The 17710-nt window shown below is 40.1% G+C and overlaps 1 long non-coding RNA gene across 1 annotated transcript in view; it reads left to right on the forward strand.

Annotated features, from left to right (window-relative positions):
- The first annotated feature begins 3708 nt into the window (after nt 1–3708).
- LOC136178893 (uncharacterized) overlaps nt 3709–17710 on the forward strand; it is a 41503-nt gene continuing 27501 nt past the window's right edge. The window contains exons 1-2 of the long non-coding RNA XR_010666195.1: nt 3709–4117; nt 4476–4640. This is a non-coding gene — a long non-coding RNA (uncharacterized lncRNA). The remainder of the gene's footprint in view (nt 4118–4475; nt 4641–17710) is intronic.

Genomic DNA, 17710 nt, shown 5'->3' on the forward strand with positions numbered 1-17710 from the left:
AACACGCAAATTGTCTTTTAATTAGTAAGACATCCCCTGAGCATTTAGCTTATAATCAGACAAATGCATTTCCCTTTAAGTCCACGAGAATGGAAAACTTGACTTACCTTAAGGCTAGTTTGGTATAACACATGTGTAACACATGATAAACACACATGCATTGTAAGATAATACATAGAAACATACCATTGAAATATTGAATTAAGTTTAATCAAAGTCTTAGCTGTGTTGTATTGATGTTCTAGTTCAACAAATTGCTGGATGTGCTTTAAAGAGCAACAGGATATAATTTAAGCTCGGTTATAATTCTGGGAGGTAGGGTGGTATATCACTGTGTTGAACTTCCCTAAAAAGAACATGACCATGTCCTCTGTTTATATAAATAAAGCAAAGAGGGTCAAAAGTAAAACATGCCATCCCAAATTTTCTTTTTTACTCTGAGCACCAACATGCAAAGATGTGAAACTCTACGCAGGTATGAAAAAGAGAAGTAAAAAAGAAACATTCCTGTCCGAACAATCACTGTAAGCACTACATCATGTTTATTAACAGTACTAAATCACAGTCGGTGCCGCGGAGGGCAGCTACAGTGCTCCTTAGGGGCCTCCAGAGTGACTGCGCCTGGATGAGCACAACATTGCACATTTGGAGTGTGTAATAGGACGGGTGGGAGTTTTAAAATCAGAAATATTTCCTGTATTTCCATTCTTTTGACCTTCATTCCTCCTCTGCATCTAGTTTAGTCAAAATGTGTTCAATTCGGAATGTCCTCTATGAGGGACAGAGGTATAAAGTTATAAATAGCCCTGGCCCTGTCTCGTGAGTTATGTCTTTTTGTAGCTATGTACATTTTCCTGAGTACAGGTTTTTTAATTAGGATAAATCATTAAAGCTCAGAGTTAATCATGGAAAAGGGTACTGCTCCACTCAAAGTCAGAAAAGCCAGAAGATTAAATCTCAACATCCTCCAAACCTTCTACCTCCACACCCAGTATCTCCCATTGGCTTTCTCTTCCCTCTCGTCAACAGCTGTAGACCTCCCGCTCTCTGTGTGGGCCAGGGGCTGCGCCCAGTATCCAGGCACCCGGGATGAAGTGGTAAATTCACACACATGCCCCTTAGACCTTCACTTACTGTACAACAACTCCATCGGCCTCTGCCTTGGTAATTACAACCATGAGCAAATGCACTCTCCCTCTCTCTACAAATTGCTGATAAGCTGCTTTTCTGAAACACAGTCCATTGCAAGTAATTAGCAACATGATCTCATACTGTATGCCCACCCTGGTGCCACAAGTTCCAAATAAGGTAGATTCCTTATTTTAGCTTAATGTTTGAAAGCAGTGTTGAATTGAGAGTGCCACTGATATAAACCACTATGTATCAAATCATTTGATGCTATTTGGAAACAAAGGTTTGCCCTGGGAAAAGTCTCAGACATATAGAACTGTTTCATCAGCAATAAAAGGTTTTTGAAATGCTTATTAGGAGGCATGATGTCTGAGAATAGATCCCTGTGGCATCCCATTATTAATTGTTTTTATATTGGCCCAGCACCAATGCTTTAAAATAAGGCCAAACAGAAGTCATGATGCTGATATTGAAGGCAAAGTCTTTTTGCTGAACCACTACTAACAGCCCTGAACTTCTGCTCTTGTCTTTGCCAGTGAACATACAGTATTTCCGACCTGTCAGGCTTTAAAGTTGTTGGATGTAATGGAAAGTGGAAAATTGTCAAGTATTCATGAAGGTTTTTGTTTTCAAGAGATGCCTTCCAGATTACTTTGTGATATTCAGTTGCACCTGCTTCTTCTTTTCTGAATGGGAAAGGTTTTAAAGGCAGAATTGGTTTTTATTTGAGTGTAAGGACAATGTGGCCTTGTTAGAGTTTATTTTGAATAGTCTTGTTTTTGGAATCATTACTTTAAAGTGCTGATCGAAGCATCCGAAAGCTCTGACAGACTGGAGAGAGTTGTGCCCATAAAAACAGATTCTGAGAACTGGGTTGTGAAGAGTGTTATAATGGGCATGATGTCTGTTAATTTGGTCCTTTCAACACATTTTTCAAACTTTGAACACTGGGCAATGGTTTGCAAAAAAAAATTATAATAAGACATTCTTCAATTTAGAAGGTTGCGAATGATGCAGCTGATGGTCCACTATGATCAGATGAATTGCTGTACGAATTGTGAAGCATGCTCTGGCTTTACAATGGATCCGTAAGGGGGGGGTGAAAGGTACAGGGGACATGGGGTGAGTCAAGGGGCTGCTTGTAAGGCCTCCAGGCCGAGGGATGCTGAGCACTCTTCACCCGGGCAAAGGTTCACTTCGATCATCTGGGCCAATCTGTTCCAGACGTGGTAAATGACACATTATTGGATCCAGACCTGACAAGGGCTTTGTGTATATTACTTTACCAGACACCAGGCTCACTTAAGCTTCATTACCTACATCCCTCCTCCCGACCAAGACAGAGAAAAAGGCGAGTGAGAGGGAAAGAGAAAGGGCAAGGTATAGATCTCACCCCGAGCCATGCACAGAGGGGGCTTTTTTCTGCAGATCAGGCCGACAGTCTGCAGTCAGCTCGCCATCACACAGCTTTCTTTCTCCCTCTCTTTCCTCCTCTCTCTGCGCTGGGAACCTGTTAAATATAACAACACCCTGGAACACCCAAGACGATCCTGCCCGCAGGGACTTCTGGTGAGATATTAGAAACACACAAGAGGGGTCACTCCACCCTGCTCTCTCCCACACTGATGAAACTAATGACATGAGATAATTTAACAATTAAAAGGAAGTTAATATGTGGAGGATGTTTTGAGTCGGGCTTGTTGGTGATATTGAGTCAAGGCATTCTCTTTTGTAGGACACCTAAAATTAATTATTTATTTGAACAAGGCATGTTCATGACTGGTCTTTGGACAAAACCCCTAAATCCATCCTCAAATTAAGATTAACTAAATCCCTTAACTAAATGAAACGGCTCAAGACTGTAAAGACATAATAGCGCCGACATTCTGAATGATATCTTAATGAAATGGTGGGAGGATTTCAGGAGTATGGTTGCTTAAGTTTCCATTGTTGGCTTTTAAACTTGGACAGGTGTGTGACCTTAGAAAAAAAAGATGGGCATCTTTAGGAGTGTGTGTATAAGGCACAGCTCAGGTATACATTGCACAGTGCAGTCTGCAGGCTCGGATTTTCATTTTGAAGAAACAGACATCGGGCTGCTATCTAAACATGTAAACCTAAGGTAGCTTAAGGCCACACCCACTGCCTTAGTACTGACACATACGTCAAAAAAGATTACCCATGATCATTCACAGACCATAGAATACCTCTCAGTAACACACAAACCACCACACCCTCTTGACCTCCGCCCGCAGTAACCATAATCACATAACAAATGGATCTATTTCCCCAACAGCAGGAATTTAAATGACAATCACCTTCCACGCTTTCTCGGTTGCATCACCTGCCAGGGTTCCAAGGACAGAGGACACTGCAACAGGAGTCAGACTAAAGATATATTGTATGTGACTCCAGGAATGATAACTGAAATGTGCACTCACAGGCGTCAGTGTAGATATATGTGCCACAAGGATTACGGTTACAGTAAGAGGCCCACAGCTGAAGCTTCCCCAGTAGCCAGCGAGAGGTCGAGAAAGCACATTATATACGCTTGCCGTGTGTAACATGAAATAATAACAGCTGCACCATGTAGGACCTTAAAATGAATGATGTTTTTATTATTTTTGGTGCTAACACCACTTTGGTTCACTTGTTTTTTTATGTGATAACTGGGTGGTACACAGAAAATGTATAGGGCAAAGAATAGATTCCAGTCAAAGGAGACATTTATTTCTCGCCCACACATATATAAAGAAGTCGTACATGCATTTTTTTGAGCATGGTATTCTTTCAGCACTGAAAAATACTTGGGAGTGCATTTATCAACATCAATTTTGTCAGTCGTCACTTTCCACGTGACATAACGTCTTTCTGTTTCCCTCCTTTGCTCATTCATCGCCGCACTTTTTGTTTGTTTAAACTTTGTTCATTACGACCCACCGGCTTCAGGAGGCACTTTGATGAAGGAAAACATGAATGCAGAACAGTAAGTTTGAAATTTTCGTTTACATTATTGCAGAAAGATACTTGGCCGACTATTTTCTCTATACTTGAACAATGAACGGTTTTATTTCACAGAATATATTTTTTTTTATTACTTCACTGTGTGATAATGTTGCTAAATAGGATACAAGTTTTATATTATTTTTTTTATTTTAATACATTTATATATGTATTTTTTTGTACCTCAAAAACATTATCAATGACTATGTTTTCATGTCAAAGCAGAGCGGCACTACGAGTAAAAAGTGTGTTTTACTGCACTTCACACAATGGTCCATGTCTGAGATTCTATCTGTGCTCGTGTGTGTGTGTGTGGTTTGTGTGTCTGTGTGCGAGGTTAGATGGTCATGGAAGGCAGCTCGGCTACATGGTTCCAGCTCATTAGACGTGATTAATCGGCATGCAAGTTTTCCCATGGTCCCCTTCGACTGGGGGAGACAGAGCTCACCTTGGAGGGCACGGGGAGTCCAGGCTGCTCCAGCTCTGTTGTTAACACACTGCCACATGTAAGGATGACTTGTATACATTCAGCTGCACTTGTCTCAGATATGTTTTTACATTTGCTTACATATTCACTGCTTCTGTTGACATGGAAGAATTTCTAAACTTTAGATATTTTATTTTTAAATTGATTATTGATAATCCATGCTCATCCATACCCGGTGAAAATAACGACTTCATACAGGAGTCGTTATTTTATATATATATATGAAAGTGTACCTGAGGATTTTTTTTCAAAAAATTTGACCCCACAAATCATCTCCTCTGACAAAACAGATGAGCTCCAGGTTTGTTCACACACAAATATACATCCATGTAGGTCTCCTCAATTAAGACATAATAAATTCAGTCAAGCCTTTGTTTTTTTCACTTATTGAGGAAATATGCTTTGTAATCCTCTGATATAAGAACCATCTGTGTAAATCCATGCCCACATCGCTGGCTGTGGTTCACTGTATCTGTGCACAGAGTCTGTGATGGACTCACAGTTGATTGGCTCTGGACTTTCAAAGAAGGATCAGTCTCATCTGCCTCTTACACTACTCCCTAAAATAAACAAGTCTTGTTGCTATTGGATCTCATCACACACACACACACACACACACACACACACACACACACACACACACACACACACACACACACACACACACACACACACACACACACACACACACACACACACACCGACGTAACCTGGTTTATTATCACATGTGTAAGACAGGGAGTCAGATATTTTATTCTGGTTGTCTAAATATACCAGTATAAAGCACTTAATCTATAACCTATCACACTTGTGAAGGTTAACTAATCAGGCTTTCATTAAACCAGACATTATGTGCATTGTGATATTAAAATAAGTTGTATTACCCCTGGGAATAAATCTAAATATATACTAAAAGTCGTAAAAATGTAAAATCTTTTAGAAGCTCAAAAACATTTTTTTTTTTTTAAATCATAAACTTTAAGAAATGGACATCTCTTCCAAATAAGATCTGCACTTAATCTGAAACTTGTTAGTGAGCACACTTGCCTGGAATGAGCACATGCTGAACCTTGTTTCACTTTTGTTTAAATCCGCTGTTCCAAGATAATTCAGACACAAATATGCTTAAAGCTGCAGAGGTTTCTTAATTTCCTGTGTGGGCCACACACAACTGCACAGATCTCTTGGCTGCTGACTGCACTGTGAAACTAAGACGCGTAATCCGCTGTCATTATTTGTACTGTAAAAATAGATTTCAGTGAAGGGCTTTGTCTCCCACTTATGAAAAGTTAACAAAATAATTAACGGATTGATTTAATACTTGTTCCTCTGAGCACAGCAATTTTCTGATGGATGTAATTTTTCTCACAATCCCGGAGCAGGGGAACGCCAAAAGTAAATTCCTACACATGGATATACAAATATATAACACCTTATTAATATCTTAAGAGATTAGACATATAGTTAAAAGACACAATATTATAAGAATGAGTGAATTAAAATCCAATAAATGACTAATGTCAAATTAATCATTTTGCTCTAATGCAGTATTAACCTGTTTAAGAATATCTGATGACAAATCCCCCTCACCATAATTTCCCTTTGTTTTTATTCTATGGATGAATGAGTGACCAGTTCACTCTTTCTAAACGCCTGGCCATGTGTCAGAGGCCACAAAACTTCTGATCCCGGCCAATCAGTCAATCAATCCGTCCCCACAGTCGGCCTGCTGAAACCCACCCGGGCCCGCGAAGACCCTCTTGCCCAATACATGCAAAGAAGGTGCTGAGAAGAGAAAAGCAGAGCAGACGCAGAGAGGCCAAGAAGCTGGAGTTAAGCTGAACAGCCCGATCTGCAGCAGCAGAATCACAGCAGCCAAACAGAGCGCTCATTGTCTGCAGCAGACATCAAGAGTTGTGCTCTCTGTCGCCCCCCTCAATATTCACACTTACTATTACTACTGCAGGGGCCAAGGAAGAGTAAGAGAGCTTATTTTTGTTATGATAAGGGTAAAAAAAAACAAATGAAACTTAATGTTTACATTTTAAGAATTAAGGATACCTTTAACAAACTCAATCAATGTCTTTAAAATCACAAGTTAGGCCCATGTGATCTTAAAAGTTAAAATAAAACACATACAAAGTTTAAAGACTTACCTCAACTGTGCCAGTACAAAGAACAGACTTCTTCTTTTAATTCACTCAGACAATTACATGAACACACACTAGATGAAGACACAGTGACACTTATCTAAAAAGCACACACACACAAGCGCACGCACACACAAACATTCATACACACACATATAAAGGGGGTCGGGAATCAGCAGGCAGCAGCAGTGACTGCTGAATAATTTACAAGTGGAAATGCATGATTGATGTGGGACGTTTCATTTCCACACCTTTAAAAGGTCTCTTTTAGCCCCGGCACCAAACAGGCCAAGTGGTCTCTGCAGTTCAAAGCCTGGCATGGATCTGGCCTTCCTAGTCGGGCTCTCGGGGACAAAAGCGGCTTTATTCTGCGGTGGGGGCACCAGTGATGGTGGCTGGGATTCCACACCTGTGTTTGCTCCTTACCCAATAATTGAGCTCTGCGAGCTATTTTGAGCTCAGAGCACAAAGTGTCTCACTCATGAGGAACTCGTGCAGCAGAATCTTGGCTCCCAGTTTCATGTGGCTGGAAAAGCTGCAGATCAACCCAGCAGGGTGCAAGATACTTTCAAAAGTATATTACTTAAAAGGCAGAAATATTTAACATTGAACATCTACAAAGAGCTCAATTGTAACTTGTGTATCATTCTACCAGTCACATTTTATACAAGTTATTTCCAAATTTGATGGTATATTTCTTAACTCAGTCATTATTTTGTTATGTAGTCAAAGTGTAAACAGTTCAAATTGAAGCTATAGGTCTGTATTATCACTTTTTTACATTCAAGAAACACGGTTCAAGTTGTTGTTTACAACTAAGAATGAACTAAAAGAAAGTACAGAATTATAAGCTTTGACAAAAGTTCAAAATGCAAATTGAATCTAAATGTTTTTTTCAAAAATCAATTCTACATGCTTTGATTATTATAACTGTTTTATCTTTTTCTGAACTTTTACAACATCTATGCCTAAGAGAAATGCAAGATGGGTACTCCAACATTTTAGTTTATCATCTTAAAAAAAGGTGTCCAAGACATATTGGAAAAAAAAAAAAAAGGTTCAAATCAGTACTGCAAAGGATAAGATATCTTGAATTGGGCCCCAAATACAAGCAGCTTGTTTATATACTGGTGTGATTTTGATCAGTCTTCCTCAGGAGCAGGAAAAAAACAAACAGATATCAACGGATTTAACAGGCTGAATATTTCCCTAAAAATGTATCTTTTTTTGTTGTGTTTATTATGTGTGTGGTCCGTGTCCTGTTATGTACCAACCATTTTAGTAGTTTATATCTGTGTCACCTCTGAGGCTGTCACGAATGGAATTTACACAGATTTTTTGGTACAAAATATGCACTTGGTTAATTCCTGTAGCGCTCAATCAAGTGTCATCATTTTTTTTATTTCTATGAACTTCAGGTTTTTATTTAAAATCTAGTAGTAGTTATTAATAACTACAGCTGTCACAGTCCCATAAATGTAGTGGAAGAAATACATCATAGTAACACATGTTGTTAACATTTGTATTTGAGTAACTTGAGTAAACGTTCATAATTGCCATTCATTCTGTCATTAAATAGGAACATTAGAGTGATAGCCTGTGTCTTTCCAACTTAATAAAGCAGAGGACTCTGAATATTCACCGACAGGCTGAAGGAGCTGACTAAGTACAGATAGACAAAATGAAAATGAGTGAAAAGAGCAGCAAGAGTGAGCCAGCCCACTGATAGTGAGCAAAGTCAGTATAGTGCGAGGGTCAGTCCAAGTGCAGAGAGACGTCCAAGTCAAAACAAACACTCACTTTGGCTTCTGACGGGACGGGTAGCTCACTTTTTCCCACAATCCTCCAGAACAGCTTAATTCATAGTAACACAAACTAGGTGGTCATGAAACTCATCACAACACAATGTTCCAGTAATGTAATTTAATTTTCACAAAAATCTGTCCACTTTTCCTGCCATATCCATGATGCATGTTGTATGTTTTCACAGAGTGACAATGATAGATTCAGAGTTGTGTTTTGTGTTTCTTGACAGCTTCGCACCGCCAGGTCATAATGATATTAATCGGGAGGGTTGAACATGTCATAACAGTCCTCAGTTGTCAAGCAACCTTGCCCTAGTTAAACCGTAAAGTAATGACAGAGATGTTGTTACCTACCAACAGAATCCAAATGGGACCAATTTTGATTTAAAACGTTAACTGGCTGTGTAATTTATTACCAAGAGACAGGGATTCTGACAAATCATGCAGCTCAGCAAACCTGACTGTGGCAAAGTTCAGCAATTAGGCTCCAATATAAAGAAGGTTGACTCCTCTCCATTGGGTGTGCTGGATTTATGTGCACTCGTGAGCTAGCAGGCGGGTTCAAAGCCCTGCGTAGGGGAGCTGGAGGTTGACACATGGGAAATTTCAGAAATATGGAGGAACACACACATTTTGCAGTAAATCTGACCAGAGACGAGTGGTCTTTGAGGGGGGGAAGAGGAGGCGGTCAGTGAGGGGAGAGAGGTGGAGTGTTGAGTGAAGGCAAAGCTAAATAATCAACCCAAGATGGGGGTCACATGTTTGCAAGTCATCTGTGATATTAAAGAGGCAGAAGAAAGGAAGAGAGAGAGAGCAGGATGATTTTGAGTTTGTACAGCCTGAATGCAAAATAATAGAATTTGCAAAACAGCTTGTTAAGCCTTGAAAAGTGCCTTTAAAAATCTAAACTCCAAATGTAGCTCACATGTTACATTTTGACTTCCAGTCAGCCAAGCCTGAACCCTCTGTCAATATTTAGCTTTCTTTTAATGGGCTGGTTTTAAGCTACTGTCCGACCAGGATGGCCAATGAGTAGTAAGTCTGTCTCAAAGCAGAGTACCTGAGAATAGCTGTATGTAAAACATTACACTCTGCTAGTTCACAGAGTGACAGAGATTCAGGACTTATTAGAGAAAGATTTGAAAAAAACACACTCAAATGTTAAGTTTAAGTATAAGCAAAAATTGTTATGAAATAATAAACTCTTATCAGGTTTCATATAGCATATTTTTGTGTTACTATTATAACAAAGAGTAAGGGCTAGACATTCTCTTTTTATCAAGTGTCTTTGTTCTGAATTTGCGCGATAATTAAAGATTGATTGATTGTTCGATATTTACTGACATAAATCCTGAAAAATATCAACTAAAAAGAGCCTTCGTTCCTCTTATATTGGGTGTTTAAATGTATGAAGAAAGAATAAGATGCCTTGTGATGCTTTTGCTGATTACAATGGAAGTCAAAAGGTTAAAGATTCATTCATATTTTTGCTATACAATAGTTCTCTGGTGAATGTAATGATTCAAAGGAACAAAATAATGTCAGGGCTCAGCTCTTCTAAATATGATTTTAAGGTGCAATAAGGAATGTTTTTTAACTTGCACTGCAGAAAACATGATCACAGCATACAGTACCTGCCGATGTTTTATAGAGTTGGGGAATCAACACAGTGAGCCATTGAGCACTTAGCCAGGTGATGATTAACTTTTCCAGCACCTGCTCAAATTTCAACTCAATGTTTCCTAATGAAGAGCAGAGGTGTTTGAACATCTGCAGGAATCGATCAGATATTTATGTCTTTTCTTCTCCTTAAACAGTAGAGACATCAAATGAATGATATGTATTAACTAATGATCATTGACAGTTCTGAACATGGGTGTTTGTATCATTTCCTTTACCATTTCAGAGAGTTGTTAAGTGCAACAATTCTTTGGATTTAAAGAGCCACATGGGAGATATCATTTAATGACTTTTTTTTTTAAATGGCTAAGTAGCAGGTATTTGTAAAAAGCAGAGAACAAGCGTTAAAGCCTATCAGATGATCGGTTTATTCCACCTATCCAGTACGAAGAGGTGATGGGTAGTTGATAGTAATCATTGTCCCCATGCTGTTAAAGAATTTCATCTATCAGCTGAATCAAAGTGGAGATGATGCCATTAGTCTCTGAAAAATGATAAAGATAAAGGAAAGCATGAGCATCTGTAATTATAAATAATAACACAACAACATGAATAGACTTAGAAATGGACTAACCAGAACATTTAATGCAAAAATATTAGCCTTCAATATGAAAGTGTTGCTCCATAGTGAGAGAAGCAACACATCTTAGACTCTAAATCTGAGTTCAATTTAGAAACACTTGATGCTACTCTCAACTCTTGCTCTGTCTCCAGCCCGTCCTGAAAGTCTTTAATAGTTTTCTAGTTGATGTAAAAGCTTCTGGTTATACATGAGTGAATAACAGAGTCGGTTTTGGTCTTACTCTTGAACTGCTTTAGCTGCCTTATGTTGCAGCATGTTTGTGTTCCAGTGTTTGTGTGTGTGGGAAGCCGCTTTCCCCCTGAAGTCAACTTCAGAGAGCAGCATCTTTTAAATTCAGTCATACTCAATTCAAGTTGTTCTCTTTGATGAATGATGTCTATCAACAGTGTGTCGGTTCCAGAAACTCGGATTTTGTGTATGTCTGGTGCTCGGGGTCTGGTGCGACCCATAACGCACATCGGCACCAGTTGCAAATACTCTGAGCGATAATCAAAATTCAGATAGGATGGCATCCAGATGCCATGTGCAAAAAAGAGTTCATGGGAACCTTGATGAAAAGGGAGATATTACTGGCAAATCTACTCATTATTTACATCTTTAAAAAAAAAGATGCAGTCTCACACCATGCAGTCTCACACACACAAATCATAACCCGGTCAGTGCTGTAATCTGTTGCTACAGAATGATGTCACATGTGTTTGTCCTGGTACTTTATCCCCTGCAGGACATGAACACAGGGGTCAGCGCTACAGGACACACACACACTCATGTCTGCTTCAACTTTGAAGCCAAAGTGCAAATCATGGGAGTCGACGTCAGCCATCATTTAGTTGTCAGGGGTGGAAACAAAATAGATGAGAAATGAAGTGCTGGGACTGGCCTGACCTTATGGATGATTGCAGCCTAAATAGCTGGAACTGAAATTGGGCATTTTACACCCTGGCAGCTGCCCAAGATGCAATTTGTCCCCGTTTTAGAGGACAACATGGCCAGAGAAGCATTCCACATCAAATATCAGTTTGTTGGGAACTCTTATATCCTGACCTGTTACAGCGCTGTGAGTAGAAAAATGCAGCGTTCATAGGAAAATTGCATTTGATGAACAGTACTTAATCCATGTGGCCTATACAATCATGCTATATTATTGATATTAAAAGGTAAAGTAATCGGACACAAAAACACTAATATTTGAGCTAAACATGTGAAGCACATAAAAGACAATGAATAATGTACAGTCAATGTAATGCATAATGACTATTTTGTCCATACTGTTTTCTATAACCAAATAAACTCAAATATTAAGTATAATCCATTGAGATGAAACCCTGTACTCCTTCCAGAAGTATGAATGATGTTATTATGTTTAACAAGGCAGCACTCATGAGTGCATGCTGTTACACAGTACAGCTTATGGTGGCACAATAATAACAGCCTACAGTAAAGAAGTCTTAATATCCCTTACAGTAAATGGTTCTGGCAAAGATGGATCGGTACAAAGGATGAAGTTAAGTGGGTGAGGTGCAGCTTTCCTCTCTGCAGCCAGTGTAGGTAACATGTCTTTATACCAGCTCATTCGTTGTGTCATAACTCTGACAACACATGACGACGGTGCACGGAAACTGGCAGAGAAAAAGTTTGTCTGGTAGCACTGCAAAAAAGAGAAAAATCTTTTTGAGAAGTAGTAAAAATCATGCTCATTAATTTTCTTGTCATGACTATTTGGAGGTGAGATAGTATGCTGGGGCTAGCTCAAAAACCATAAAGCTAGCAAGAGCAGCAAGTTAGCTTAGCTGAGCATAAAGACTGGACTAGAATAACTGTTAGCTTAAAACCTACTAGCACCTCTTGATGCTCATAGTTTTACATATTGGACAGTTTATTTCATCCAGAAACCAGAGGTAGGGCTGCATTTGAGCAGCATTATTTTCTTAATTTCTCTGTGACATAAATTGATCAGCCTGAATTCTTTGTGACTTTGCTGATTGCATGGTGATTCCACAATGAAGGCAAGACTCCAGGAAGTTATCCTTGGACTTAATAATAAACAGGAGCTCTTAAGATTCATTATCAAGGATCTCAATTTGGCAAGTTGAATTTGTGAGTAATAGAATCTGTGAGCTGGGCCACTCGCTGCTGAGATGTAAAAGAAAAACTGAATTTTCCAAATTCAGTTTTTTTGTCTTGTCACTTTTTCTCATGAAAGAATATCTAAACGTATTAAAGTGATACAGTAGCTGTTGTTAAAAGGAAAGTTAGATTGAGTCTAGTTCAATATTGGTATCAAATGCATTCCGGGATACATGGAGGAAGTGTTTTTAATCTCTTCATCTGACTTTTAGAAAGGAACTGACTTTACTACAGTATATTCCCACCAAACTGCTGAACTATTCCTTTACAGTATAGCTTGTAGGAGAGAAATACATCTCCTGTATGTATTCTTCATGATGGTATTTTTCTCATGTTGCCTGGTTCCAACATTCTGTATCCTTCCAGAAACAGTATCAGCCTCAGGTATTTGTGGCTGCTACTGTAAAGCATACTGTATGTGGCCCTTACCTCAGTTATTTTGTTAGTTTAGGAGCATAATCCAGAGGTACACCTCAGCAGCATCTGCCTGGGACTGCAGGGCTTAAGTCTCTGAGCAGGGATCACTTATAATGGAATCCAATCCCTAGCTGTCTGTTTGAGAGGGCTGGAACTAATCGATTAGAGGAGAGCATCTGTGAAAGAGATGTTCAGAGACGCAGCGCTGGAGCCAGAAGGGCTACTGTCTGATGCCCTTGTTCTGGCATTACAGCGCAGCATTACAACTCGATACGCTGGTCAAGCACAGCTTTGATGCAAAATATGGTGTGATGTGAAATGATGAAGCTGGCAAAGTTCTCCCCTGACTTCTAATTTTTGTCATCTCTGCTGTCTCTGGAGTCAAGATTTTTTTTCTCCGCCATCTTTAATCCGCTGTCAATGTCTCTGCTTTTCGCTTTTTTTGCATATTTTTATATCAGTTTCTGTGTTAAGTCCTTCCCCTCTGAACTCAATCCCCACGTCTGGCCCTCTGCTTGAGCCCCTCAGCTGCTGGTCTGCTCTCACACTAACCCCCTTGTTTATATCGGGGACGCAATTAAGTCCAAGCCAAGAAGAGGAGTCCCAGAGAGAGCAACAAGAGTGCAAGCTCGTGAGTCAAATTTCAACTTCTGCGCTCACACACTCCTCCCTCCGCCCTGATTTCACTCATTTTCTCTCTCCGTCCATCTCGTCTCACTCTATCTACTCGCTTTACCTTCCTTCCCTTTTATAAAGTTATCTTTTCCTTGTAAAAAAAAAAAAAAAAGGAATACATGTTTTTTAATCATAAAGTGGTTGGGTCTATTTAGTGTTTCCGGTTCCCTCAAAGAGAAATATGCGGCTTCAGATAGCTGCATATATGATGTGGACTGAAAACGGCTAACGCAAGACATTACCTCACCCGTGTGTGATGTAATTTAAGTTAAAAAAAATCTTCTGGGTTTTATGTGCACCAAAATATTCATTTTTCAATCGTTTATCCATATTTGTGGTTCAAAACATTTGATTTAAGCGCTTGTTGAATACTTTTTTTTTTTTTTTAGTTTTTTTCCTTTTTTTTTTGTCTTGAAGGAACTGGTTGGACTGCTGAGTTCACGTTCTCCACATGTGTGGTCTGCCGGCCCAGGGGACCTATCCCAGAATCCCAGACACACGTGTGCAGGCAGAAGCAGTAGTGCAATGCAGAGTAGATAAACAGTGCTCTTACTGGCCACTGGGCACACTCCATGTCTAAACAATGCCGAAGTAACTACTTTGGAGAAGTATATAGCGAAAAGAAATACGCAAATACAAGGTTGTTTATAGAGAAAATCAAAAGAAAACTGTTTTTTGCGCTCATCCAGAATATCTAAAAATTAGGAATTATTTAATTTTTTAGGTGAGTCATAAATTGCAGCATACAAAGTTTCACCTGTGGGTTTGAAATATGTTTCAAAGCATCAATACTTCCTCTTGAATTTAGTGTCCAGCCTCTTGATTCAACATTCCAGCGCAGCAGTGCAAGTTTGCCTCACTTTCTCGGGGGAGACGCAGGAGAAAACTCTAGGGATGTGTGCAGTGTTGACGGACAGGGGGATAAACAGAGGGATTGTCCCTGACCTCCCAACTACGGTCTGCAGGAAGACGAATAGCCCCCCGATGGGCCCTGAGCAGATAAAATACACCCAACCGTCTTCAACACCAGGTGTGACAGCCATCAGGGGTGGCCTATCAGCAGGAGGCACCGAGGAGGGGGAGGTAAGGGTAAGGGGGCACATTAGGAACATATCAGCAATTACTCTCTGCGTTTATTTTTCTTCCTGCTTTAACGCCTGGATACCGAGTTACATTCATCCTGGGTGTTGATTGTATCTTCAGGTCTAAGTGAGAACACTTTGCAGAGTCATTTGTCGATTATCTGATAATACACTCCAGCATGTTAATGTGTGTTATAGCAACAGTTTAAAAGCCCTGCAGTTTGTTTATTTGTCCGAGTTTTGGGGTCTGTGAATTTTTTGGCCTTGGTTTTATCTAGAAGGCTTTGTTCCATCTTTGCCGTGAGTTGCAAATCAACTTCTTTATGTAATGGAATTCACAGGGTCGAGGACATGTTTACCTCTTTTTCCAGGACCATTAGGCACCAAGCGGCTATATCATATCTGACACAAGAGAACAGCCTCAATCTGTTTAAGCCATGATCTCTGACTGCATGAGCTCCACATCTTCAGCCCGGCCTCTGCACACAGAGATATGAAGAGCGATGATAGTCATTTATATGTCCTGAACTTATGACATTAAACTCATTATGGGTGCAGTCATCCCACAGTCCAGACAAATAAATAAGCTCTGCTGTGTGTAGTTTGAGCTGTGGAGCAGGACAAAGGTTTTGCAGATGCTCACATGACCACAAAGAAAATAGCTGGAAAATAAGTCCACAGAGGTGAAATTGTAGTACATAAAATGACTTATTTTCTCCCCCATGAGACTGTATATGCTAATTCTGTCAAGCTGGTCTTTGTGCATTGTAAATTGTCAAACTGATGTGCAAAAATTAAAAGAAAGAGGCTGTGTGCAAGAGGAGCTCGTGTGAAAAAGGGAAGCCCAGACCTCTAATTTCCTGTGTGAGCATTTGCCGTCCAACGGGAAGGCAGGAGCGCTCTGTGGCTATCAGAAATCAGCCCAATAGTCCCTCGAGCCACCCCTGCCCTCACGATACCCTCTCCCCCCTCTTTTCCTCTCAGCCCCCGGCCCCAGGGCCACTCTGAGTTAACCTCGCTCAGCCGTGACCAGAAAACAGAGTGATATCTTACTCATCTAATCCCCCTCTCAGTCATCATGCAATAAAGTATGACTCGCAACCCTTGACCTCACAAGTCAGAGAAACCCCCTTCACCCCCCACCCACCCATCATCCTCCAAAAGCACCACACCACTAACCCCCCAATAAATGACCCACGAAGAAGAGAAAAGTCATATAACACACAATTAACAGTTGCAAAAGCACTGTCATTGCCAAGGTAACATCAGGTTAAATCTCAGGCTTAATGTAGGTATAACTCAGGCTTGATACTTATTAGTTTACAAAGTTTTTTTTGCAACATGGAAATTACAACTTAACAACAATATTAAGTAAAAATTTCTTTAACCTAAACCCTAGACTTTTAATTATTTTTTGCTTATAGTTTCAGGGTTGTGTTTTTCTTTTGGTATGCAGTTTGGTTTTGCTCTCGTAAATCTAAATACGAAAAATAAATCAACCAATGTTGTTTTGTAGGAGATACGATTCAAAATCAAAAGATCAAAGCTGTGTACAACTATAAATAATTCTGTCATCCCCTTTGGAACAAATCAGTAGTCATGTCCTTGATGAATTCTTGAAAAATCCACTATATCCTATAAAACTGTACTGAATTTCATTAAAACACAAATGATTCCCTCAAGAGTTACACAAAGGAATGGTAAGCTCGGTGACTTGATGTGTCCTGCCAACAGGAATCATGGTTTACTTTTCAAACTCATTATGCACAGAGACGGATGTCTTTGCCTTGTTATCAAAGAAACATGTGGTTGCTCATCATTTGAACTGATGGTTCAAACAGGAGACCGTCATGCTCAGCTTTGGAAAGGCTTCAACAGTGCTGACATGAGGAGTACAGAGGGCATGATGGGCCAGATATTAACATATCACAATGACAAGAAAGACACAGACACATGTGGAGACATTTGTTGCACTTTGTCTGTGTGTAGCTGGCAACTGGTTACCTTGTGTGTACAGATGTAGATACAAAGTCCATGTAGAAAGAGAGAGAGAGAGAGTCTGCTCAGAGGGGTTAGGGGCTCTCTCGCTCCGGCACATCTGGGCTTTATATCAGGCCTTTAATTAATCCTGAGTGAAGGCCAGGCAGTGACAGGCTGACTGGGCAGGCTCCAGTCCAGGACAGGGCCTGATTTATTACAAGTGAGCTCCAACCAGCATTGATTTATTTCAGACTCAGGAAAGGGGAGACCAGAGGAGGTGTGTTTAAGGGGATTGGGGAGGGCTTGGACACAGAAACAGCACTGTTACACCAGGAAGACAGACACAAGGTGAGCAACAGACTATAAGACAACTGAGGTGTTGCCTTTGTGATGCTTTATTTTGAAGGCAGGGTTTTTCACATGGCTGGGGGCTTTTAGAGTTTGTTAGCAGTGGATGGTGGAGAAAGAGAGCAATGCATGATGGATGTGACGCAGGAAGAGGGAGAGATTCTGAAAGTTGGAAACTCTGCTCCATCAGGTGGGTTATGTTCCCTCCCAGGCATGTGCTGTCAGTCAGAGTAACTCCTCTC

Source organism: Labrus bergylta, chromosome 4 (assembly GCF_963930695.1).
Source record: "Labrus bergylta chromosome 4, fLabBer1.1, whole genome shotgun sequence".
NCBI classification, from domain to species: domain Eukaryota; kingdom Metazoa; phylum Chordata; class Actinopteri; order Labriformes; family Labridae; genus Labrus; species Labrus bergylta.